General features: G+C 46.0%; 1 pseudogene; it reads right to left on the bottom strand.

Moving 5' to 3' along the window:
- Nucleotides 1–22686: 22686 nt before the first annotated feature.
- Nucleotides 22687–24037, bottom strand: LOC147734721 (uncharacterized; annotated as a pseudogene).
- Between the last annotated feature and the right edge of the window lie 2336 nt (nt 24038–26373).

Raw genomic sequence — 26373 nt, forward strand, 5'->3', positions numbered from 1 at the left:
CGATCTGGTGTCCACTGGTAGACGACTACTTCTTGAGGCAATGCTTTCCACTGTAAGTTGGTTAGCGAGAAGAGTTCCAGGGTGCACAATCGCATGGTCCCATATGATACTGCGACAAGTGTGGCGGGGGGCTCTTTCAGTTTCTGCTCTGAATCATTCAGTAAGGAAGATTAATAATAAAGTGAGTCGATTGTTCCGTTCAAGTACACTGCATTCTATTTCGCATGGTTGTATTATAGGGGACAGTATGTATTTGGGTGATGGTATTCATTTGTCCCGGGTGGGGAACGAGTTACTCATAGGAGACCTGATAGCTTGGCTGGGGACTTTAAGACATGACCTTTAGGTAGGAGTGTGTGGGGGGTCCGGATAGCCGGTCAACTATCCGGCCTGTGGCGGTAAGGTCATGATCGGTGAGCACTAATTAGTAGATCCCTATGAGTGGGCGTCACCCATTACGGATGGGAGCGCTCGAGGGAGGTGGCCATTGGCCCCTCAACGGGTAGGCGGTCCCTTCTAAGGATGGGACGCCGAAAGGAAAGGAAAGGCGGTCAAGGCCCCTTCCTGGGTAGGAGGGGCTACAGCCCCCTCCTGGGGAATTTCCCGGGGCCAGGATATCTGCGACGGCAGATGTGGTAAGTTGTGTGGGGTTTGGGAGGGGGTCTACGCTACCTTCTAGATACCTCACACGAGTCCTCGAACGACCTTTAAGTGGCGTCGAGTTTATTGGGGCCCCCGTCAAGTCAAGGGAAATTGGTAGTTGCACTTGAGGTACACCTCTGTGCGGTCGCCCCTCACAAGTGAGGGGGATTTTCGGGTTTAGGGATCTTGACACCGGTTACGACCTTGCCGTTGGCCCTTAAACGTTAGGATGTACAATTTCAAAATTTCAAGTTAATGTTTTGTAGGATGTTAGTTCGGCTAGGAGAACCTTTGTATTAGAGAATATGTTAAGGTTAGCCAAACATCGCAATGTGGTAATGAAATTGTACATAATATGAAACTGTTATTTTAATGTTTTAATTTTGTTTCATATTTTAATAAATACGGCCGGGAAGGGTAACTCCCTTCCCGCCTTCCAAAAGTTCAAGAACTGTTGCCGGTTTCCCATCCTTGGGGAGTGTGTTGAGAGGGGGTGGCGGGTATCGCGGCCATATTCCACTAAACCTTAAAAAGCCACCAATTGTTCTTTGTTTCCAGGAATTGGAGCTTTGCTGATATTCTCCAGATGTGATGCTATAGGTTTGATACCATCTGCACTGATGCAATGTCCAAGGTATTCAACTTCCTTCCTTTTGAATTTGTATTTATCCGCTCAAAGTAATAATCGTAACTGTTACTCCACTTTTCTACTACACACATTCAAACCCATACATACCTTGCGACAGCTAGCTGTGTCACAGCCCACACACGCGACCACATTCAACACATACAACACACGCGGCAGCCAGCATGTCGCTAGATCACACATGCGACCACATCCAAACCCAAACATGCCATGCGAATTGTTATTCCAAGTTGACATGCGTGCATGTGTGCACATGTCAACTTCAACAACTACATACCACAATGTGGTACAAAGTTTCATGATGGTTTTTTGATCTGACAATGCAATTTGACAAAAGGGCACTTTAAATTTTAGAACTTTGAATAAGCAAATGGGTGCTTTAAATTGTAGAAGTTTCAATCAGCAAATGGCGCTTTAAATTGTAGAAGTTTTGTGTTCCCGCTTTGAGTTGTTCCGGACACTCACACGTTAAGTGCTGACCTCTCTTATGCGCCGACCTCTCTTCCCCACTAAGCGCTGACCTCTTGTTTCATTTCCTAAAACACTTTCATGCTTGTGGGATCCAAGCAGTCTCAGCATAAGCATATTCGTAACCTTGACAGCGAAATCCTCGATCAGAGTCAATAACAATGGTAGCTGAAACACAATGTCGTTATTTTGCTTGCTTGATGTGTGTGGTATCTACCTTGCTGTCTACCTTCCTATTGCTTAACATTTATTCCTGCTGATGATAGAATGTAGTCATTATGATGCTTCATGGAATCTATATGGATTGTGGTATGCAAGGAGCTTTAGATCATCATTAGAATGTAGGGATGCAGATTCAAATTAGAGGAGAGGGTTGGAGCAGAATGAATGAATGAATGAATGAATGTTGGATTTATAGAGCGCGCGGTTACCCTGGAGCGTCCCAGCGCTGTACCACTGGGGAACCCATTCTGGCTTTCATTGTGAGATGGACATCCCCAAGGTGGAGCCAGGCATCCCCAATGGTGATGGGGTCGGAGTGGAGATTAAGCAAGCTATTGCCCAGAGTTGCAGCGTGGGACCCCATGGTTAGAGTGGCGCCGAGGCGAGATTTATGGGGCCCGCTGACATTGGTCCTGCACCCGGCCGCGTCGGGAATTGAACCCTGGTCCCGGACCGACCTCTGCTTCCGGGTCAGCCACCTCTAACCGTTGAACCGCAGAGCAGAAGCAAGCGAGGTGGCAGAGGTGTTTCACTGTAACTTAAATAAAGAAAGTCGGATTCAGCACTACCGGCTCTAGTGACATAATTTTAATATGCTCGGTAGGAGCATATTTTATTTTGACAGTACAAGATGAGCTGCTCTGCATCTTCGCCATAGTGATAAGAATAACACATTGTTATATAAATAGCTTCCGTGCTGGAGCTCTTTGAGAGGAGCACTTCCAAGCTGGAACTATCACAGAACCTCTACAAACTGTGACTGCAATGCAGCCCTGCTGACCCCGACCTCCATTCTGCCAAGGAGGATAACCTCTACCTGTTCACACATTGAGGAACATGGGGTGATTGAAGAGTACTTACCATCTGCTACTACTTGGGTGTTTCTACTGCTTTTTTTATTGCTGACTTTTAGCCTTTCTGTATTTGAGCCTGATCTGCCTTTTCCATTTAGAAAGTGTACCTTCTAATCTTCTGACATTACTCAGCTTTCATTTGGTGAAAAGAGACGAGGGCATAACTCCTTGTAACCTTAATTTTCTCGAGGTAGTAATTCCTATTTGTATTCAATTGGTTCATTACACTGATTTTCTGTTTCTCTGTGGTTTTGTGCATCATTTCACTTGCCTATGCTTTGTTTTTTTCTAAATTATGACATGTTATCTATCAATTCTGCACTAATTACATATATAGTGCATGCCATTTTGGAATATGGTGTGGATAAAAGTGCTGGAGCAAATGCACTTAAATGTTAATAAATATGTGCCTAAATATAGTGCATTTGAGTAGTCCAGGCGTGATAATATCAACGCCTGAATTAAGATCCTTCTAGTTTCGAAGGTGATAATTTTCCTCAGAAGCCTCATGAGTGTATAACATGTAGCAGCTAACTTCCGGGCCTGTACTAAAAAATTAAGAGCTGGGTCCAACCATACCCCAAGGCTCTTAATTTGAGTTTTGGGCTTGGGTGGTTGGCCTAGACTATCCGGCCACCAATCCTCCACCGTGGTAGGTGTCTTTTGTCCCAACATCATCACCTCTGTTTTTGTCCCATTAAGTTTTAGAAAGGATTCATTTATCCATTCCCAAACTTTATTAAGACAGGTAGAGAGATTTTCAAAAGGGGCGTCATGAGTGGTTAATGAAATAATAAGTTGTGTGTCGTCTGCGTACGTTACCAGTTGTACTCACCAGGGGAGCACCACCTCAGCCAAAGGCCTCATGTAAATGTTAAATAAGGTGGGGCTGAGGGACGAACCCTGGGGAACACCGCAATGAAGACACATTTGGGGGGAGGAGGCCTCGTTTTCAAAGACCACAAAGGTCCTGTCAGACAGGAAGGAATGCAGCCACTGTAGCGTGCGGCCCAAGACACCAACTTCCTCCAGCCTGTGTAACAGGATGGAATGGATCACGGTGTTGAAGTCCGCGCTAAGATCTAATAGTAATATGGCCGCATGGTTTCCATTGTCTACGATTTTCCTTGCTTCCTCAACCACTGTAATGAGGGCTGTTTCAGTGCCCTAGTTTCTCCTGAAACCTGTCTGTGTGGAATGAAAGGAGTTGTTATCTTCCAGAAAAGCAGCAAGTAGTGAATTAACATATTTCTCTGTAAGGTTGCTGATAGTGGGCAAGAGGGAGATGGGGCGGTAATTTGCCCAATCTTCAGGGTTGAGGCTGGGTTTCTTCAACAGGGCCTTAACTCTAGCTTGTTTCCAAGTAGAGGGAACCAGGCCTGAGGCAAGAGAGGCATTAATCACCTCCTGAATAACTGGGGCAACGGTATCTGATACCAGGTTTAGTATAGTAGGAGGTGCAGGATCAGTCGACGAGCCTGACTTTAGATTGTTTAGGAGAAGCCAGTGAGGTAGTGTGGCTCACTGGTTAGAGGCGGCAGACCCGAGAGCAGAGGACGGCCCGGGACCAGGGTTCGATTCCCGGCGCGGCAGGTTTCTGGACCAGGGTCAGCGGACTCGATAATTCTCTCGCCTCGGTGCCCACTCTGATCAGCGATCACACTCGGCAACTCTGGGCATTAGCTTGCCTCATCCTCACTAACGGCCCCACCAGACCGCCGGGGATGCCTGGTCTCACCCTGGAGATGCCCATTAAGGGACCATCTCTCGGGGAAGCCAGGAAGGGGTTCGCAGCGGTCGAAGTGCCTTGGGACCCTACGGGTAAGTAGTGCGCTATATAAATGCCTATACATTTACATTTACATTTAGGGATTTTGGATGCATGATCATCATCCATGAGTTTTGCAATAGTACCAAAACAGGAGAATGTTGGCCCATGTGGTACTTGTCAGGAGGAACACATTCTGGTCTGCATTTACCAGGTGTGACATATGGGTAGGAGTTGCAACGCTAAGTCCTTGATCAAAATGTTTAAGTCGGCATTCAACATAGAAAGCTGTCGTAACTCAGACACCCGTGCTCCTATTCACTTCGACTTTGGTAGTGGTATCACCAAGGCATCTCAAGTCGAGGCCCGCAGCGTACCTATTTCCAGGGCTTCAGCATATAATGTTCCTAGTTTGGAAGTCAGGGTTTGCCCCAGTGCTGAATAGAATTCCACCTGCAGGCCATCTGGTATCTGTGTTTTTTCTGTGGCCATCTCTGGGATGATCCCTTGTATTTTGTGGGCCGTCACCAGGCCTCCCAGCTCAGTCCTTGAGTGAGGATCTAGTGTCTGCAGTGGCACGGGCATCAGGAACTCCCACATATCTTCCGCAGATTAGGGGTTCGAAGCCTAATAAAGCTTCTCATAATATGTACTAAAAGCTTCATATTTGTGCTGGGAGAGTATATCCCCATCCCCCTCTGTGCTAGTGATTTGTGTAATGGGTGTTCCTCTAGAGTCGGGCTGTACCAGCCATGCGAGTAGTCTACCTGCTTTAACCCCCTCTTCATGTACCCTGGTGTGATATTCAACTAGGCCAATGCTCCACAGCAACTAAAGTGCACTCTTATACTCCCTTCTTGTAGTGTCCATCTGTCTATTGGTTTCTGAATCCCCATATAGTTTAAGACCCGGATCATGTAGGGTAGACTCCAACCGGGTAAGCTATGACAACCTTTCCTTTCACAGACCCACTGACTGACCCAAGCAACGACCCCCTACAACCACTTTAAATGCCTCCCACTCTTTAGCTCTAGAGTCCGTCGAGCCCTAGTTGAGCAAGAAGCCTTTAGTAACCATGGTAGATAGAAAATTCCAAAAGTAGTCATCAGTCATGAGGGAAGGGCTAAGCCGCCATGTGGGGGTTACTGTCTGCTATAGGACAGAAAATAAGGAAAAATGGGTTGTCGTCCGAAAAGGTGTGCCCCATGTGTTCAGTGTGTGTAACAGCTGGAGTTAGTCGGCTGAAACAGACAAACAGATCAAGTCAGATTATACAAATGTGAGTAATAAGAGTAATCATGCTGCAGTCCATGGTGTACCCTCCAAACATCAATAAGTTCTCACCGATTCAGCCATTCTCTAAACCCCTGAGCCAATATTTGCCAGACAGTTAAAGTCGCCCCCTAAAAACAAGTCAGTATTATTCAGGAAGGAAAGGGATGTAGACGGGTTCCCCATGAGATTAAGTTGGTCATGGTTTGGGGCATGTATACTCTCAATTATGATTTATTTTCCCAGCAGTCTACCCTGTACCAGTACGAATCTGCCCTCGCAGTATCTTAAACTCACTAAAGAGAGAAGGACAATAAAAAACTGGGCCAAAAGTATAGGTTTGGAATTCTCAGTTTCCTACTCCCTGTCATATTTAAAAAGTCTATACTACTAGTGGGACGAGAAACAAAGAGAGAAGGAAAAAATAAACTTTTTTAACCCCTCCCACGCTCATGACAAGCTCAGCTCGTCATGAGCCACGGTTCTCGTGTGCTCATGACGAGCTGAGCTCGTCACGGCTGTTAGAACGCTCACACGCGGGGATAATTCCCCTGCTGTGCTGAGCGTTCTAAGGAAACGGGCGTGGCCGTGCCGAGCTCAGCACGTCATGAGCACACGAGAACCGTGGCTCATGATGAGCTGAGCTCGTCATGAACACAGGGGCGCTGTGTGTGCCCCCTCCTCCCCCCAGCACAGCAGGGGAATCGGGCCAGCAGTGAAGAGGTTAATAATAATTCTGCCCTCAACCACTATGCAATAGCATGCTTCATCAAAGGGCTGCTGCAGACGTCCAGGTGCAGACCAACACACTGGACGGAGCGCTGTTTTTTTTAGTATAAAGTGGTGAGGGAGCTAGTTAAAGGAAAGAAAAGAGGTAAAGTGCAAGGGAAGAATGTTCCCGTATGAAGGGATGTCCTAGGCATTAGAGGCACAAGGACCACTCGACAGAAACTGAACTCCTTAAACCAATAACTCCCGATCCCTAGGGCAGCTTCGCAACGGCTCGCCGCCCAAACCTGTAAACAGAACAAAGAGTAATAAAGGTAAGATGGCTTCTGTCCACAACTTAGTAGAGCTTATCTAGCTAAGGTTGCAGCTCAAGCTCAAGTTAAGACTGTTCATCTCCTGTCCCCGCCCAGGCCTCAGCAGCAGTCTTGTGTCTGCCATATGTCCCACTGCAACACTCCAAGGATTCAGCTATATGTCATGTATGTTGCATGACTGTTGCACTTCAAACCTTCATGCAGCTCCCACCCAATTATCATCCCCAACACGCAACCTTTCTAATACATATGGCCCTGTTTCTGCTCATCTATCACTAGCTCAACGCCTGGCTCTACTAGCTCCTTAGATCCTCTTCATATCAGTTTGTCTAATATAAATGTAATGTAAATGCCAATTTGTATCGCGCAACAATCGCTCCAAGGAGCATCTAGGCGTCCAAGAGAGGACCACCAGATGTTAGGTAGTCTCTATGCTTACTTGACCAAGACCAGGATTACACTAGGCTTCTGGCAGTTGTGTCTTGGAGATTAAAGATCCAGGTTTTTAGGTGTTTGCGGAAGTCTGTTTCCTTGTCCAATATTCTCAGCTGAGGGGGGAGAGTGTTCCATGCTTTTGCTCCCAGTACCGCCAGGGATTTGCCCCCTCGGGTTTTGAGTCTGAAACCCGGGACGGTAAGCAGGTTGGCAGTTGAGGAGCGTAGTGCTCTAGTTGGACAGTATCTGCTGAAATTTTTCCTTAGATATAGCGGGCCTAGGTTATGAACAGCTCTGAAGGTAATTAGCAGTACTTTAAACAAGACCCTTTTTGTTATGGGCAACCAATGTAATGCATTGAGGGCTTTTGTTGCTGATGATCTTTTCGGCCATTTCAGAACCAACCTCGCTGCTGCATGTTGCACCATCTGAGTTTGTGTGTGACAGCTTTATTTGTACCAGCGTAGAGGCTATTACAGTAATCGATGCGCGATGTTACTAGTGCAACGTAACTGCTTTTCTTGCTTCGAAGGGCAACAAATCAAAGAACTTCTTAGTCCCTTTATCACCCCAAAGCACATGCCTGCCACTCTAGCCGCTTGTTGTCTAAAAGACAGGTCAGAGTCGAAATACTAAGGAACCAGGGGTCACCACCAGGACCATTACTGCAATACGCGCTGATGCCCCTAAGTCCGATTGACTAGTGCCACGGTTGCAGGCCTCCACAGCTTCAACATCCTCTGGAGGTCTTGATGGAACCTCTGCCATTACTTTTAGAGCCACTTGTCATCCTTGCACTGTCTGAGAAGAGCTAGGTTTTTGCAAGGTGATCTGTCCGGTAGATTTATCTAGTCTCCTCTGTTTTTGTTTAGTAGTTGCCATTGTGCCTTGCAGTGGTCTTGGAGGCTGTGAGTCCATCTTGAGGATTTCCAGCCTGGACCACACTTCATCAGGAGAGTCATAGAAGTATGCCTTCCTGGCCAGCTGTATTCGAAGCTGGGCCATGAACTGCAGGGAATATAGTATACCTTCTGCTCGCAGTGCTTTTTTCGCCTCTAGGAATAAAGCACGTTGTATTTGTACCTTGGGTGTGAAGTCGGGGAATACTGACACCTTGCTGTCGGCCGTCACATATGGGCCATGTGTGCATGAGCGTTGGATTATGGCGCCTCGTCTCTATAGTATAGAACCCTTGCCACCGCTGGACATGACGTGACGGGACCATATGTTCCCTTTCCATTGCAAAGTACTTAGAGAGTGACCCCGGAGTTACTGTCCTCTGGAGCCAGTCCTCAAAGAAGGCCACCATATCTCTTCCCTTCAGTGTCTTCAGCCCAGTGGGATGCCATTTTTCTGTCTGGTTGCATCTTTTTCAGGGCACGTCCACATTCTTCAACTTGTCCACCAGCTTGTGATGCTCTGCCTGCAATAATTTCAGCCCCACTGACACTGTCCCTATATCTTGCTTGAGAGTGGCTTTTGTGTCTGCTATGGCAGCCAATATTTTATCCAGATGAGTATGTATGGACTGCCCGTGTTCATCCATCTCTTCCGTTTCAGTAACTACGTTACTTTGGGAGGGCTTTCCCACGTCCAGCGGTCCACTCCCCTGTTTGGGTCTAGGTTTGCCTATCTTGGCCACCAATTAGCAGAGTATGGCTCGTTCAGCAGTGTCCAAATAGCCGTTAGGTGAGGCTCGCCGTTGTAGTTCAATGTCGTAGTAGGATCACATCGGCCCCAGAACAGGCCCCGCAGCTCAGCACCGTCCCCGCTATTTCATCATCTAGCTATAGGCTATGATCTAACTCCCTTGGCTCATAGATGCCTTAATTCCATGTGTGTTTCCCCTGACTTGGCAGAGCTGATCAGGCTCTTCTGCTGCTAAATTCCACTCCCCGTTTTTAGGCTGGTGTCAGCCACCAACACAATTTCACCAGAGGTGCGTGCATGGGGTTCAATACTTTACTTCTCATGTGGTTACTTGTGTCGTTTAGGTTCACCATAGGGTTAGCACTATCCGGGCCACCATATCCAATGTTTCTGTTACCCTAGCACATGTTGGGTTTATTAAGCAGTCACCCAACGGGTCACCCTATTGCATATTGCATATGACACCTGGTATTTAGGAGCACCAGCCTTGCTTTATTGGGGGCCCAGTTTGTCCCAACTGGCTCTTCAGGTAGTCCCAATCTCTTTGTGTTCGGCAGGGTGAGTATGCACACAAGCGGAGGGCCTTCCCTGCCCAGAGCCTCTACACACATGCCGCCGTGGTCCTTACATGCAGTCCCGTCATCCCCCCAGGTCTGCAGGCAGTAAGGCCCCCTGTACTTCCATGCAAGGCACCGCCGCTCTACCTCGCCTCAGGGTCCTGTTCCATGTCCCTGAGCGGCCCCACCGATGGCTTCATCAATCTCCTCTGGGTCTCTCTGTCCCGCACCCCCAGCATACCCTGATGTAGTCCCTAATCGGCACTGCCCTGGGGCATCATCACCCAGGACGTCTCTCCCCACATCCACCACTCAAGCACTTTATGTCACCAGTTCAATCCGAGTTCCACTCACGCCACTGGTGTATTCAGGAAGACGCTCCCAGGTAGAGTCTTACATCGACTTCCTCCAGGCCGCTCGCTTAGGCGCTGAGCCCGCCGCAACACTCCTAGTCCCGGGGGCTGCCTCTTTCAACTGGAGGTCTAGCCCAGGCCTCAGGTGCAGAGGCCTCCGCTACCCGATGCTCAACCCGGGGCCGCCATCTCTCACACATGGTTCAGGGCACGACACGGCTGCAGCCCCGTTGGCGTCTCCGCAGCTTCCTCCTCGTGGCTCAGCAGATCTCCCCTTGCACCCACAGAGGTCCACTTTAAACATCTTGTCTCCCACTGTGATGGCCCCTCAACCCAGTGGTGCAGTCACTCGGAGATCCACTTCCACCGATCTCCGCTCAATTAATTTGCGGCATGGGTGCAAGTCTTTTGCTCGTTTCCAGTCGTGGGCGAGGCTGAGTGTCAGTCCCAAAACAGGAGGACTCGTCTGCACTGCTTGACTCTCCCTTCAGAGCGCTGCATTCCCCTCTATCACCCCGTGCAAATCTGGGCACCTGCATCCGCTGTACACAATCTGCTATTCCCAAGGGCTCACCCACGATCGGAGCCCACCGCTGTGCCCAGGGGGTTTGGGTTAGTGCATGGGTAGCAACAATTGGGCCTGAGGGTGGCTGCTCCGCTATTATTTTCAGGATCTGGAACTGAGCTTTACACTGAGCGTCTGCTGCGGTCGCCATCTTGGCCACGCCTCCCTTGGAAGATCTTTGTTATGCTAATAGTAATACTGAACATTCTCCCAGAATTCTTTATGACATGAGCCCTTTTCCTCAAACAAGAATTCCACCTAAACATACTCAAGAAGCCATATATGAAAACAGATATGCAAATTTCAGGCACAAGTACTGTTAATTCTTCATGCACAGTTGCTAATTATTTTCACATGGGGTATTCCTTTTAAACATTCTGCTGCTAGTATTCAATGGGGTTGTAGAGGTTCAAGTATCGGTTCTGTTCTGTCATGGGTGTCAATTCACTAAAATGCCCGGGGCAGTGGAAATTACATCACTCACACTTTGACACCGATAGTTTCATATGGTTAAGCTCTTGATTCACCACTAGCTTCTAAACTCCTTCCTCATTACTACTCAGTATAAAGCTAGAGGCAAATGATGCTTACAGCTAAATTTGCATTCTTTTCATGCCTCTGCCTCCGTGACCTTGGAGTACAGGCGATGCAAGGTCAGAGGCAAGGAGACTACTGTTAACACCTTCAGCGCGGCGCAAATTTTCGCGCTGTGCTGAAGGTTCTAAGAAATGGGCGTGGCCGTGACGGAACTGTTCCGTCATAAGCACAGCCCAACCGGCGCTCGTGACGGAACCGTTCCGTCACAAGCATCGAAGGGGTTAAGGCTTCACTAGCAGTTGCTAACCCTGGTTATCTCTCATTGTAGTCTGTCTGTACTGTGGGGACACTATGGCTAATGACTTTATTTGCCCAATTTCTGTGCTTAATGTGTTATTAGTGCTAACATCTTTTTAAACTTGGGTTTCACTCAGGCTGTGGGAGTTCACAATCATATTAAAATTGTGTATTTTTATTGATAGCAGGAACTTTGGGTCACTATGTAATACCATGGATGGAAATTTCCACCTTCTATGTGTAATAGAGTCAGGACATGATGTACCCATTCCGCACACAAGAAAAGATTCTTGGACGTCATGTAGGGGTCGCAGCTGCAAAGTCTGGCTTTCTTCCTGTGACTCACAGTACTGTCACTGCACCCCCCTGACCTCAGAGGACAGTAGCTAACTTGGAAAATAATCATTTACTGTTGAAAATTGTGTGAATGGTCTCTGTGCCTCCCACTGCCCTGAGCTTGTGGATGGAGTAAGAAAAAAATACAGGGCAGTGAAGAAGAGAGAGGAGGTAAAGATAAAAGGCGTTAAGGTGAATTAAGGGTAAAATAACGAAAGAAAGAGGACACTATGGAGAGAAGGGTGAGAGATCAAGAGACAAAGGCAGGAGGGTGTATTTTTGAAAGAGGCAAAGAGGGATGAAAGAGACACCAATAATACTGTGACATGGACAGGTGAAAAGGGACAGATGAAGGAATAGGAGAGTTGGGGGAAAGGTTAAGTTAAATAGAGGGAGTGGAAAAAGTGACAGAACAGGTGAGAAAGGTAGGTGAGATGGAACACGTATTATAAGGACATCAGTAAGAAAGAAGACAGTTAATTTAGACTGGTGGGGGGAACAAGAGTCAGCAACAGGTGAAAAAGATGTGACAGATTATAGAAATGTCAGACAATTCACAGACACCTAAGGGGAGGGTGTCAGTGTGTCAATTGTCATATGACATCACTTCCTGTGATGTCATTGGGGTCAGAACATGTGATGTCACTTTCGTTACCCCTGGCATTTTGATGAATGGATGCACATGAAGCAGGCTGTTCGGCAAATAATGCAAACATATTATGTACTTGGAAATGGCGCAGCAACAGATTAATAACTAGAGAGATGTTTCTGATCTGCACTGTTTTTTTATCAATACTCCTAAACGTACTTTGGGAGAAGGATGCCCAAATATAATGTAAATAGTTCAAAGGTATAGGTCATACCATTGTAATTTGCACAACGGGCCTGATTCACAGAATGAACTTAAGACTCAATCCTAAACTTACTACTATTTTGGTATTCACAGAATGCACTTACTACTTTTGGCATTCACAGAATGAACTTACTACTTTTGGTATTCACAGAAGTTAGGATTTTGTCTTAAGTCTGTCTTAAGTCTGTCTTAAGTTTGTCTTAAGACAAACTTAAGACAAAATCCTAACGTCTGTGAATACCAAAAGTTTAGGACTGAATCTTAAATTCATTCTGTGAATTGGGCTCACTGGGCCCGATTCACAGAATGAATTTAAGACTCAATCCTAAACTTACTACTATTTTGGTATTCACAGAATGCATTTACTACTTTTGGCATTCACAGAATGAACTTACTACTTTTGGTATTCACAGAAGTTAGGATTTTGTCTTAAGTCTGTCTTAAGTCTGTCTTAAGTTTGTCTTAAGACAAACTTAAGACAAAATCCTAACTTCTGTGAATACCAAAAGTAGTAAGTTCATTCTGTGAATGCCAAAAGTAGTAAGTGCATTCTGTGAATACCAAAATAGTAGTAAGTTTAGGATTGAGTCTTAAGTTCATTCTGTGAATCGAGCCCACTATGTTTATATACTCTGAGACTTAATTTTTGGCCCAGTGTGCTTAAAAATGTTCCACTGGCCATTGTCCAAATAGTCTCCACAGGATATGCAGTGTACAACAAAACAAATGAAGGCCCCCCAAATATTTTTGACAATTTGACTTAGGTTTTCAAGATGCCGCAGCCACCAAAGGTGGCACCCCTCGAGGTTTGAGTCTAGTTGTGCCCCTGGCTCTAGGGTGAGGGTAGGGATGAGGCTGACTTCTCAACTGAGCCTTTGTGCTCCTTGGAAGAAAGGAGTTCAGGGAGAGGGTCACTCTCCTCCTCCACTCCATCATCTGTGACCAGGAGCAAGGTTAACTTGGACATCTCAAAATGGGGTCTGAGGTGTTGGATGTACAGGACACATAAAAGGTTCCTGAGAGTTAGAGGTCCACCAGGTAAGTGGCATCCCACTTGCACTCTTTTACCTTTCAGGTTCCATAAAATCCATCTTTTGGGCCATGGCCTTCATGGGCATTCTGTTCATATTAGAGCTTCTTGACCTACTGGCTGGCTGCCAGATTCTCTATTGCCTTCTTCCAGAAATGCTTCATCTGGATGCAGAGTGGAGCATGCAGCTGAACACTTCCATAGGGGCTTTCTTAGGAGCCTCAACACTCCTTTACTAGGCTGAGGTGCTTTGACATGGTGACTGTGCAAACTTTCTAAGGAGCTGAATCCATCCCCCTTCTGCGGTACCTCCCTGTAAGCAAACAACAAGTAAGGCAAGAGGACGTCCCACTTCCACCTGACTCTGACAGACTCACAGTCATGCTTTTGAGGATCTTGTTGAACCTTTCAGTAAGCCTGTTGGTTGGAGGATGGTAGGGTGTGGAGAACATGAATGTTACCACACACTTTTTCCACATCACCTTCATGTATCCTTACATGAGGTTGGTACATCAGCCAAATAACCTCCTTGGGGACCCCATATGGGTAAAGATCTCCATCAGTGCCTTAGCCGCTGCGGGTACACTTACTCTCCTCAGAGGTATAGCCAAGTAGAGTACCAAGCGGCATAGTCCACCAAGACCAGGATGAACCTGTTGCCAGGGCTATTTGGGGTACAGAGTAACCCTGGGCGGATAACTATGCTCCACCAGCGGAGTTTGCAGAATTTCGCCTACTACCTGTTCCACTGCGAATGAGGAGTTCTGGCAAAACTACGACTCCGTGGCGAAGCGTAGTTAGCCGGCCCCTCCATCCTCCCAAAGTTATTTAAAATAATTTTAAAAGCACTTACCTGCCTCCTCCTAGCACTGAATAACCCCTAAGTTGCACGTCTTGCGAATGCGTATGTGCATGTGCAAGACGTACAACATAGGGTTTATTCAGTGCAACTGTGGGAGGGGGAAGGGCGCAGAGCGTAGTTCCACTGAGGTTTTTTTTAACTCTGTGGAACTACGCGGAGCACCACTTAGCATACTTTGTCCAGGATTAGTCCAGAGGCATAATAATATCGATGCCCACCCTTTCAAAGGGGGTGCCAACAACTATAAGGGATACCGGGGTAGCCTTGTGCTTCCATCCTGACTTCTTGCTGTGCTGGCAGTGGGGCATGACCTGCAGAAAGCATCTGAGGTCACCCTCATCTGAGGCAAATAAAAGGTAGTGACAAGTCTGCCAATGGTTTTGACTTCCGTAGATCACCTGACAAGGGAACATTGAGAGCCAACTCCAGTAGAAAGACCCTGTAGCACTGGGGAACCACTAACACATCAGATACACAAGGCTCAGGAACCTTAGGCCAACTGTACAGGAGACCATTCTTCCAGTAAATCAGGTGATAACCTGAGGTGTCACCCGCTGCCTGGGCTTGGCCTGCCACCGTAGGCCCTACAGAGTAGGGCACTCCTCTCCTCTCCGCTCTGCATATCTCCTCCATGGTGTGTCCTCCTTCCATCTGCCAATTAGTCAGTTCAGGTAGGTTTTCTACAAATGTCCTCCCTTATAGGGTCCAGGGTTTTGCCCTTAGACTCAGCCTCCTCTCAGACTGTGGGAGGTTCAGGATCAGGTTTCCCATACCTCTTACCCTTTCTCTTTCTTACAGATATCTGAGCATTTTTCCAGTTTACACTCTCAGATGGCCATTGTCTGTGTGGTCAGGCACACCCTCTCAGGCAACACCAACATCACCAGGTGGTGTGCTCCATGTCATTACAGAGCAAACAATCCAAAGGCATGGAGGGATTCACAGCTACTCTCAAGTAACCTTAGAACCCCTCCCCCAAAGCCACTGGGTAGCGACTCTTATGGTTGTCTGCTATTAAAAACTGGTGGATTACATAAGGGACTACCTGCTCTGAAGACACAAGATGACACCTGACAGTTGTCATGCTGGCTCCTGTGTCTCTGGAATAACCTCTTTTCCAAATGATACGGCAGCTAGGCCTGGTGTCTGCCCACCAGTGGGAGCTGTGCTCACTTGGGATACTTTACATCACTCTTTAAGTGCCCAACATGATGGCACTCACAGCACTTAGGGGTGAACTTCCCTGAGAACTTATGATCAGGGAACACATACTTCTTTTACTCAGATGAGGATTTGGACTCCTACACTCAGGAACTATTTTGAAGGCCTTTAGAAAACAACCTATTTTTATCTCCCCCCTCCTTCTTCTGGTGGGGACCATGCCCACCCTTGAGGCGATCCCCTCCAGATACCTTCTTGTGGACCCTGGTGCTGTGCCTGTGGTCCGCCTCCTTAGCAAACTCCCCAGGCTCACTGAGCTAGATATCCATCAGTTGTGGGTGCAGCTCTGGAAAACAATGACTGAACATGTGCTCTCATGCAAACAGATCATACAGCCCCTTGTAATCATTCACCTCACTGCCCTTCACTCAACCATCCAGTGCCTTTCAAAAGGTATTCAAAATATCGGCCTAAGAATGATGTGGAAGCTTCTGGCTATCCCTAAACTGTTACCCCGTACTTGCCTGGGGTGAGGCCATAATTCCTGATAAGGGTGTCTGTCATGGTTGAATACCTCATCCTGTCCTCCTTTTCTAGGGCTCGTAGGGCACCCCTCCCCTCACTAGGTTTGTGCCTCCAGAGACTACCCCTTGCCAATCCTTTTCAGAGACCCTATTCATCTCCAGAGCAAACTCATAGGCTTCAAACCACTCATCAATGCCATCACTCACAAAAACGGTAGGTACCAGATCCTTGGGAATGTGGACCCTGTTGTCTACAAAGGACACTGCAGGTTGCTGTCACCAGTATTGCTGGACTCCACTTGTTTAGCTGTGATGTTCAGATCCCTGGGACTTAGCTGATGGGCTATTCCCCTTTCTTTCATGGCAACTTTCTTTTCCTCCATTAATGCCTGGGCTGCTGTCTCTTCCATCTTGACTGCTGCATTTCATGACCTGCTTCCAGTTCCCCGTCCTGCTTCACCATGTCATCCTCCACTTCCCCTGCTGTGACTAGCAGACTTCTGCCCAAGTGCTCAGCGAGTTTTGGAGCTCCAACTTCCTGGTGTTGCTCTTGGCTGGGATTCCCCTCTTCTTGCAGAACTCCTTGAGCTCAGTCACACTGTAGGAATCAATTTTGGCAAGCTCAAATTCTATCTTTGCAGGTGTGATTCCAGGCACGGACAGACAAGTAGAATGAGGGTAAATTTGGAAGAAGCAAAACATCCAAATAAGGAGAATTTATAAGAAACTCAAAATGGTCTCAAGTTAGATGTCTGGGATTTTAGTGTTGCATACAATCACTGTATATCACTACACAAATACAAGTCCTAAGCTCACTGATAAACACCAATATAGGAAATTGGGGTACTAGTTGATGGGGGGATGAAAATTGCAAAAAAAACACAGTTGATGGACAGAATACTGAACAATGTCTTACATTCACCCCAGTACAAAGATCTGGGCCTAAATCCATCTATTTTTTGCACTCCACACCACCCTAGGTCAGACAATGGCTATATGCAAATCAGCCTTGACACTGTGCCTCATGGGAACAGTCCAGCCCAAACTACCAAGCCATGATGGGGGGTTGAAACCCTCCTAAAACAGAAACCACAATTCTTGTCAGGGTGAAACACAAGCAAACCCCAAATTATCCTGCACTTAAATCTCTGGTAGCTTGGCACAAAAGCAGGCAGGCTCAACTTAGAGGCAATGCATAAGGTATTTATGCAGCACTTCAAATAGTAAGAGTAAAAACACAGTACAATAAAAATTCCACAAAAATTTAGAAAAGGGGAATAAAATGTACTAAATTACTTGAGAGCGAAACAACAAACTTTGGTAGAACCGGAGAAATGCAATGTCAACGATTTAGCACGTATAGCGCTTAAAAGGACAAACCGCCACTCCTGAATATCTGGTCGCGCATGACCAGGTTAAAGTCACAAGTTCATGTGGACCATGATGCAGCATGGACTGTATACAGGGACCAGGTCAGTCTAGCTGAAAATGTTACAATCAAAAGTTCAGCCAGAGTTCCATTCATGGAGGTGGCAGTGAGAAGCAGGGTAAGTGTCCAGGCTGGTCATCGCTGTAGCAGGAAGAGCAAGCCAGATGTCGTGGACGGTCATGGCTCTAGCACCAAGATCCTGTCAGGTGTCAAGCATGGTCGTTGCTGGAGATTAGCATTGATGGTCCCCGCGTGCTATAGACCGGAGCGTAGTTTGCGTAGCAGCACTACATGTAGCTTCACGTAGTATACTTTGAACTTCACGTAGTACGTAGTCTGCATAGCGTAGCTGTTGACAATGCACTTGTATGCATTTAGGAAAAAATACAAAATAATTGCAAATAGCATCTTGATGCTAGAGTGCATATAGTACTTTCACAAAAGTGAAACTTAAAAATTAGCAAGCAGTGAGAGAAGTGATGATTTTGGTATCCTCCCTAACCTAGGCGGAGTACCAAACAGATGCCTTGTAAACAAGAAAGCACATCTTATTGAACGATTTGGTGGTGGTCCCATCCTCTTAGGACCACCCCAAACAGTTATTGGCAAAAGAACATTTCCAACCAAAGGAGCTGCAAAGCATTATGGGATGAGATTAGCAGTGGGCAGTGAATAATATATAGTATCCAATATCAAAATAATTCTACAAAGAGCTTCAGTTCAACTGGTGATTACTAGATGTCCCTCACGAGTCAAATGCAAATGCTTGATGAAAGGGTTTCAATGGTTTTGTATTTGACTCGTGAGGGACATCTAGTAATGACTAGTGGAACTGCAGCTTGATGTAAGAATAATTTCAATGTTTTGCATTTGACTCATGAGGGACATCTAGTAACGACTAGGTGAACTGCAGCTCTTTGTAGAATTATTTTGATATTGGATACTATAATATTCACTGCCCACTGCTAATCTCATCCCATAATGCTTTGCAGGGCCTTTGGTTGGGATTGTTTGTTTGCCAATGTGCTTTTTATTACGCTCTTTGTGTTCAAGGCATCTGCTTGGTCCTCCCCCTGGGTTAGGGGGGACCCCAAAACCACCAGCTCTCAGATTGCCTAATGTTTTCATTGTAAAAGTTTACTTTTATGAATTGGTTATATGCTTTTAAGCATGTAAAATTATTTTTTTAAAGCATCTGACGAAGGTTGTTGATTTAGCAGCTACGCTAATGCCCACATGCATCTAAGGAAATTGCATTCGCAAAGTGTGCGAATCGCAAAATTCGGCTGTTTGCAAATGCAATTTCTTGATTTGGGATGCATCATCTTTGAAGTGTTTTTTCGCTATTTTAGGAATCGCAAAATGCTTTGCGATTCCTAAAATAAATCGCAAAAATAGCGATTCGCATTTTTTTGCGAGAAATTACAATGTATGAAAATTCGCTATTTGCGATTTTTAGGAATTCTTAAAATAAGAAGAAGTCAAACCTGGTGGTAATTTTTCTAAATTGCTCAAAACAGGTTACATACATCAAGAGTGCATATAAGGGGCCTCAGAAAGCATCAAACCTTTTTCCACAATGGCAGCACTTTTCTTTTTGGCACGTAGGCAGAGGTTGAGAGCAGCAGCAGGATGGACGAGAAGGTTGATTCAAGAGAGAATTTTCAGAGTGCGCATTACCTTGCTAGGGCAGACAGAAGCAGAAATATATGATAAGTATAGGCTTAATGCTCACTTAATTTTAGATTTAATAGAAGAATTGGACCCAATCTTGCAGAGACAAACACGCAGGACACAAGCCATACCAACCCATGTTCAGGTATTGTGTTCACTGCACCTCCGTACCTCTGGGTCATTTCAGGGTTTAATAGCCATTGCTGGTGGTGTCTCCCAGAGTTCACTTTCTAGATTTTTTTTTTTTTTTTTTAATTTTTGAAAACCTTTATTGTGCAGTAAGGATGGTACAAATACGGGCCTACAACCGTCAGGCCAGCCACAATACTTTTGTGCACAGAAGCAAACTATACGGTCCCCCAGCGCCAGCAGGCAATATAGCGTCAATTAACAGCAGTTACACTGAGCAGAATCCTGTCGCTAGGGAAAGGAGCAGTGAGGTTAAGATTTTAAGATTTTAGTAGTAAAGATAAATCAATGAAGAATAGAACCAAGGAGTACTGAGTCCGTACATTAACTTCACCACATGGGCAGGCAGCATCAAATAGTAACAACAGTAGTAAGGAACCCCTCATCAAATCGGCAGTACAGTACACCGCAGCAGGAAAGTCAGCTAGCATTTACGCACCACCCACGGTACTACCCGCACCCCCTAAACCCTCATCTCAGACTCAGGACAGAAAAAAGGGGAAAATCATAAAAGAAGATCATACATAGGCACCATAGAAACTTAACTAAAACTAAAATATAACCCCCCACCCTACACACATGCAGAGGCTACGGCCTGCCCCCCCCCCCCAGCAGAGTGTCTGTCGCCCCAAAAACCCGAAATTTAGGAAGAGAAGAGAAGTAGTGAAAGAAAAGAAGGAAAAGAAGAAAAAATTCACCAGTGATATAGGGAGCAAGGAGAAAAATCTATCCCTGGGCTCTCATGAAAGAGCGACGAGGAGGAGGGCCACATCGTACACGCTCGGACACCGCCGGCACATTAAACATTCTGCACCCCACTATCAATTAACAGATAACTTCGCCAGAGATCTAACCAGTGGGGAGAGTCAGCAAATAATACACAGTGTCATGTTCACAAATCAAGTCTCTCCTTGCCTCCACCCGCCAGTATATTAATGCAGCGAGGGGATCGCCTAGCCCTGGCCCGATCTAGGATTCATTCTGTCACCCAACCAACTTGGCAGTCTGATGCAGTCCGCGTCGACGAGGAAACATGGCCGCCTCGAGGATGGGGGAGGTGCACCTTCGCTGAAAGAGCATCGCCTGTCCCCCGTAGGTAGTAGTCCCCTATGAAAATGTACCTCCAAGGCATACAGGCGACAAAATCCACGGAACGGGGAAGTGAAACTGGTCAAGGAAGGAGCAGGGGACAGGACAGGAGAACAGGCTAGCAATGAACAGCACAGCGAGACTAGTTCACGAGGCAGGCAGCTAATCAAAGAACAAAGGGGAGACATTGTTGCAGCGACAGTCTCGACTAGTGGCAACAAATCTTCAGAAGCCCCAGCAATGGTTCTCTCGATCGACACAGTAGCAACAGGAGATAGTGATGGGCTGGCAAGCTGCAACAAAGACAGTCCCGGACCCTGCGTTCGGCTCTCAGCAGAAATACATGCATCAAGTGTCTCAATCAGCACATTGTAGGTACGCCGCATCTCCGAACGTGCCTCACCCAAGATCTCCAGCACATCCCTGTAGGTCCATTCCGGCTGTGATGCTGGTTCTTCACTCACGGAGGTAAGTTCAAACACGGCCCCCTGCGCAAAGGTGCATTCGGCTCCCCGAGAGGAGGACACAGTGCCATTTCCACAGCGCTGGTGATCGGGCATCGCCATCTTGTCCGCAGTCCACGGGGTGCTGGGAGGGGGAGAAACGGGGGACCTCTGGTCCCGATCAGGAAGTGGATATTGTTCCCGCAACAAACTGTACCCCCTCCTGTGCGCCGCGGAGGCAAAGGACAGCCAGTAGTGAGGTAGGCGGACAGGGCCGTGAGGAGCTCACCGGCAGTCAGCACAGCAATGAAGAAAGCCGACCGGCATCATGGCGGCCACAAACAAAGGAAACCGTGCGAGCCCTCTTAGAGTCGTGCCGGCGCTGCTCCGTGTGGTCTCGGCAGGGCAGTGGACGCAGGTATGGGCCAAGCAGCAGACGGGTGAAAGCACCCCCGTGTTGTAAGCAGCCGCCGCAGCAGAATGCTCGTCTCGGTGCATGCGAGGTCCGGCAGGAGCCGAGGAGCGGGCGGAGACCCAGGGCAGAGACGATCCGTCCGAAGCGCACAACTCCGGGCGGGCGGAGAGGTCAGAAGGACACCGTCAGGATCGGCTCCGTGTCCCGCACATTTCAGGCGAAAGGAACCGCAGGATCACAGTCAGGATGTAGGCGCGGGTCTCCAGAGCCGGCGGAGCCGAGCGACCACACGTCCGTTCAGGTCGCCATCTTGGCTCCTCCCCACTTTCTAGATTTTTCAATGCTTTTCTGAATGCCATGTTGCAAAGGATAAGGTATCACATTAAATTCTCTACTACACAGCAGGATTTGCTAAAAACCAAGTTAGATTTCTATAACATGGCTCATTTTCCACATGTCATTGGCTGTGTAGATGGCACACATGTTCCCATTTGCCCTCCCTCTGAAAATGAGTACATTTTCCGCAACAGGAAATGTTACCATTCTCTTAACATACAAGCAATTTGCAATTCTAAAACTATAATCACAGACCTAGTGGCAAGTTACCCTGGAAGTGCCCATGACTCCTACATTTTTAGAAACAGTGCTATCCACACACGACTGCTTGCAGGCGAATTTGGAGATGGATATTTGCTTGGTAATTATAAATTTTTATTTTTAACATATCCCAGTTTCTTTTAGACTCATGTTACTCATGCATTGTATCTGTCATTATCACTTTCTTTAGGTGACAGGGCCTATGGAGTGAGGTCATACATATTAACACCATATCTCAATCCAGCAACCAGAAAAGAGCAGCAGTACAACCATGCTCACATATCAACCCACAATGTGATAGAGAGAACCTTTGGTGTGATGAAATCTCGCTTTCGCATTCTCCATAAGACAGGTGAAGCTTTACAAGACCAGAAATTTGCTGTAAAATAGTTGCAGCATGTGCAATGTTGCACAACGTAGCCACTAATAGAGGCATAGAATTGGATGTGGATGATGTACTACCTCAAAATGATAACCAGCCTCAACAACCCCAACCAAGATTACATGGACCAGAAGCAGCAGAGGGCAGAAGGAGAAGGGCTGAGATAACACAACATTGTTTTTAAAAAAGGTAAGAAACACACAAGACAATCAGATGCATAACTGTAAACGGTTTATTTTTCAAAAGTAAAAGTATATGCAGTTTTTGCTTGAAATTTAAATGCATTCTGACGAATTAGTAAATTACTTTGCCTTCATTTTAAAACAGAAAAGAATGATTTTTAAATGAGATGGACACCTTTTTTGTCAAAAATGTAGCTGAAAAGGTACCATACTATTTTTTGCGTCCACGCATCCCTAATGCTTATCCTGTAATTATCATATCGCCCATGGCCATGTTGCTGGAAATGTTTTGTTTCCTGTTGCTACGGTGTGCTCCAAGTAAGGCTGGGTCAAGTATGCCACTGATACTTCTGCCAACTTCACTACCCCCAATTTGAAGCTGGTTTGCAGGATCACCCTCACTTTGTATTCTTTCTACAGCATTTTTGAGTGTCCCCATTCCCCTGGCAATCTCTGCACAAATTTGTTTCATTTCCACTTGCATGCCAACTGTCTGCTTGCAGAGCTGAGCAGTAGTCCTTGAAAGCCGAGACATTCCCCTGGTGTGACCCTGCATGCAGGTCATTGTTCTAAGTTGCCTCTTAGCACTTCCAACTTGCTGGGTCTGTATCACTGTGCAGAGTGTCTCCAAAGAATTAGTAATGCGGTCTAGCTTTCCAGATGTTGTTTTATGCCCTTTATCAATTACATTTGTCATTTGTTTAATACTGTTGTGCATGGCACAAAACTCTTTACTGATGTGATCAAGTTTTCCCTTCATGACTCTAATGTCTTTGCCTTGTAGGAGCTGAACTTTAAGGATTTTATCCTCAACAACACTGCCGGTGCTGCTATCCTCTAGAGCTCTTCCTCTTTGTGATGCTTGTGACCGGCGCCTATAAAACTGTTGAAGTCTATTACACCTGCTCTGGATTGTGTTAGAGGTTGCTGGAGTTGCAACAGTCTGCATTTCAGAGACATTAACATTTTGATCTACTTCACTATCAGACTGCTGCATTTGGCGCACTCTGTGTCTTTCCCTTCTTTGAAAAAAAAAAGATGATGAAGTTCCAGCATTTGAATCATCTGTGTCATGTCCTTCTTGCGTGTTAAACTCTGTCAATTCATTTTCTATGATTTCTTGTTGTGTATCTATTATTGAAAAAGTGCAAGCAGTATGTTACTTATTAATTTGCACTTTTTAAACTTGTTTGCAAAATTGCTTCTCAACTACAAATCACATTTTGCATGACTACTTTGGTTTCCTACAACTCTAACATTCATTTTAACAAAGTTTGCTTTTTATTAGCATATTTGAATTTTGAAAAACTACAACTCCCATGATGCACTGCTTTCCGACATACAAATGTTAATTATCAGGTTTGGGAAGCATAAATGAAGTAATTCAAGCGAGGAGTGAAATTGAAGCAAGTATAACATCATTTTAAGCCCTCTCTCACTCACATTGTACATTTGAAAAATAAAATTCAAACACTCTTACCTTCAGAAGGTGTAGGAAGCTCAGATGTATCAATGTCAAATACTCCAACAACAGCCTCAGTTGAAAGTGTACCTTCCACCATGTCTACAAGGGGGGTATTGGGTCTATCCCTGGGGGTTCCCCCACCAGTCCTTTTGGCAGCTTTCATCCTGGTTGCAATTCTTTCTTTGGCACGACTGCGCAGGTCATACCAGCGTTTCTGTAAATTATTTATGTCACGATGTGCAACACCCACAGCATTCACCTTAGCTTGGATAGCAAGCCACAGTTTCCTTTTAACTGCTTCAGGCACCTTCAAAGATTGTTTACCAAAAAGTTGGTCCTGCCTCATAGTGACCTCCTGAATGAGTATTTCCAGCTCCTGGTCACTGAATTTAATTTTTCTTTTCCTGGCTTGGATATCTTCAACAGCATTTTCATTAGCCATTTCTCTTAAGAATTCAGCCACACAGTCTGCTACAGTTCCTTCAGGCTGAGCTCCAAAAGCCAACTGCCAAACCTCCTGTTCAAACCAGGGAGCAGCTGTGTGCAATTACGCTGCTGCCTTCCTGGTTGTAAATACATTGAAATTCATCATGTGTGCTTTTTCGCAATTTGCGAATTCGGAAAATGCGAATTCGCAATTAAGAATTCGCAAAAATCATGCGATTCGGTAAAAATTGCGATTTTTACCAAATCGCAAAAAAATTGCAAAAAAAGTCATGCATTTCAAAATGCGATTCCTTATTTGCGATTCCTTAAAAATCGCAAATAAGGAATCGCATTTTCAAATGTTGATGCATGTGCCTGTAGGTGATTAAGCACAGTTTTGATACTGTACAACGAAGTGCCCATTAGCGTAGCAGAGTATTAAGCCCAGGGTTAATATTGATGCTGTGGTACAAAGTGCAGATCTCACGCTGACGGGCGTCACTGGTTGTTGCGGTGGAACAAAGAGTCAGGTTCACCTGTGCTTCGCATTAGCGGCAGCGCAGGCATCAACATCTTGGCATGAACAAACCCATTTGCAGTTGCAAAGAGCCCAAAATCTCAGAATTCCTCCTTTTCATTTTATAGAGAGCCCAACTGATAACACACCAAGGGCCCAGGACCTGAAAGGCACCTTTTGAGGATCACAAATTCACTTCAGCAGAAACCAGTAGGGCTCAAGCAGGTTCGCTTGCAGGTACCATAATAAGTCCAAGCAGTAGGTCAGTTGGGCAGTTGCAGAGCGGCCTCTGAGCTTGTTATGACCCTGTAGCTCAGAACAGGAGGACAGTCAGCTGACATTTGGATTCATTTCAACCTGGGATGAAGTCTGCATGGCCAGTCTTCTCAGCATAAGACTAGTATCAAACTCTTTGGATGGGTGCTCAGTCAGAAGCTTTGTGATGGGCAAGTGTGGGAGGTGACAGCTCCACCTCCCTATCAAGTTAGAGATGGCCCATCCTGTCAACATCTATTCCCCCTTTGTATCACTGTCTGGGAGCAATACACAAAAACTAGCTGCCAGCTATACCTAGCCATTTGACCCAGGATACAGGCTGCAGGCACCAAATGATTAGGACAAGAAAATGCCAACTTTTAAAAAGTTGCATTTTCAGAATTGGTGCTTAAAATCCTCCTTTACAATTAAATATGTTTCAAAATTAATGTTGGACATCAAACTCGATATTCGTACCTGCTCCCACTTGAAAGCTATCCCTTATTAAATTTAAATAGGAAACACAATGTGATGCTATGGAAGAGGTTGGCTTTGCAGCAGTGACAAATTAATTTAAGAGTTTTTTTATTACTAGGAAATGTAAAAGTTAAAAGTACATGTCCAGCTTTTTAAATGCACTGCATCCTGCCACATGGGCTAAGTAAGGTCTACCCTAGAGGTGATGTATATGTATAAAAAAGGAAGGTTTATGCCTGGCAAAAGGTTTATCTTGCCAGGTCAAAATGGCAGTTGAATAATACACACACAGTCTGCCATACCAGGCCTAAGACATGTATAAAAGGCTACTTAAGCTTGTGTCACAATAAGTGCTGCAGGCCCACAAACAGCATTTAATTTAGAGCCCCGGGTACATGTAGCACCTCTCTAATAGGGACTTACAAGAAAATTAAATATGTGAATTGGGTGTAAGGCAAATGTATCATTCATTAAAGTAGCTATGGGCGGAACTCGCAGAGGTTCACTCAGTGGAATTCCAAGGAATTTCCAAAAAACTCTGCAAGATTCCACAGAATTCCGCGAACTGGCAAAAAATATGCAGCTAGCACTGCCTGTGCTGCAATTTAATATTGGTACAATGAGCAGCGCTGAAAATCAGCATGAATAGCACAGTGTTTTGCAAGAGCGTGTGGTCATTCAAGTTGATTCTGCTGCCGCTCGAGTGGCAACAAATGTACTTGGATGATAGCCCTCTGACCGTGACTGTTTGCGAGCGC

The sequence above is a fragment of the Lissotriton vulgaris genome, chromosome 1_2 (assembly GCF_964263255.1).
Source record: "Lissotriton vulgaris chromosome 1_2, aLisVul1.2, whole genome shotgun sequence".
Taxonomy (NCBI): domain Eukaryota; kingdom Metazoa; phylum Chordata; class Amphibia; order Caudata; family Salamandridae; genus Lissotriton; species Lissotriton vulgaris.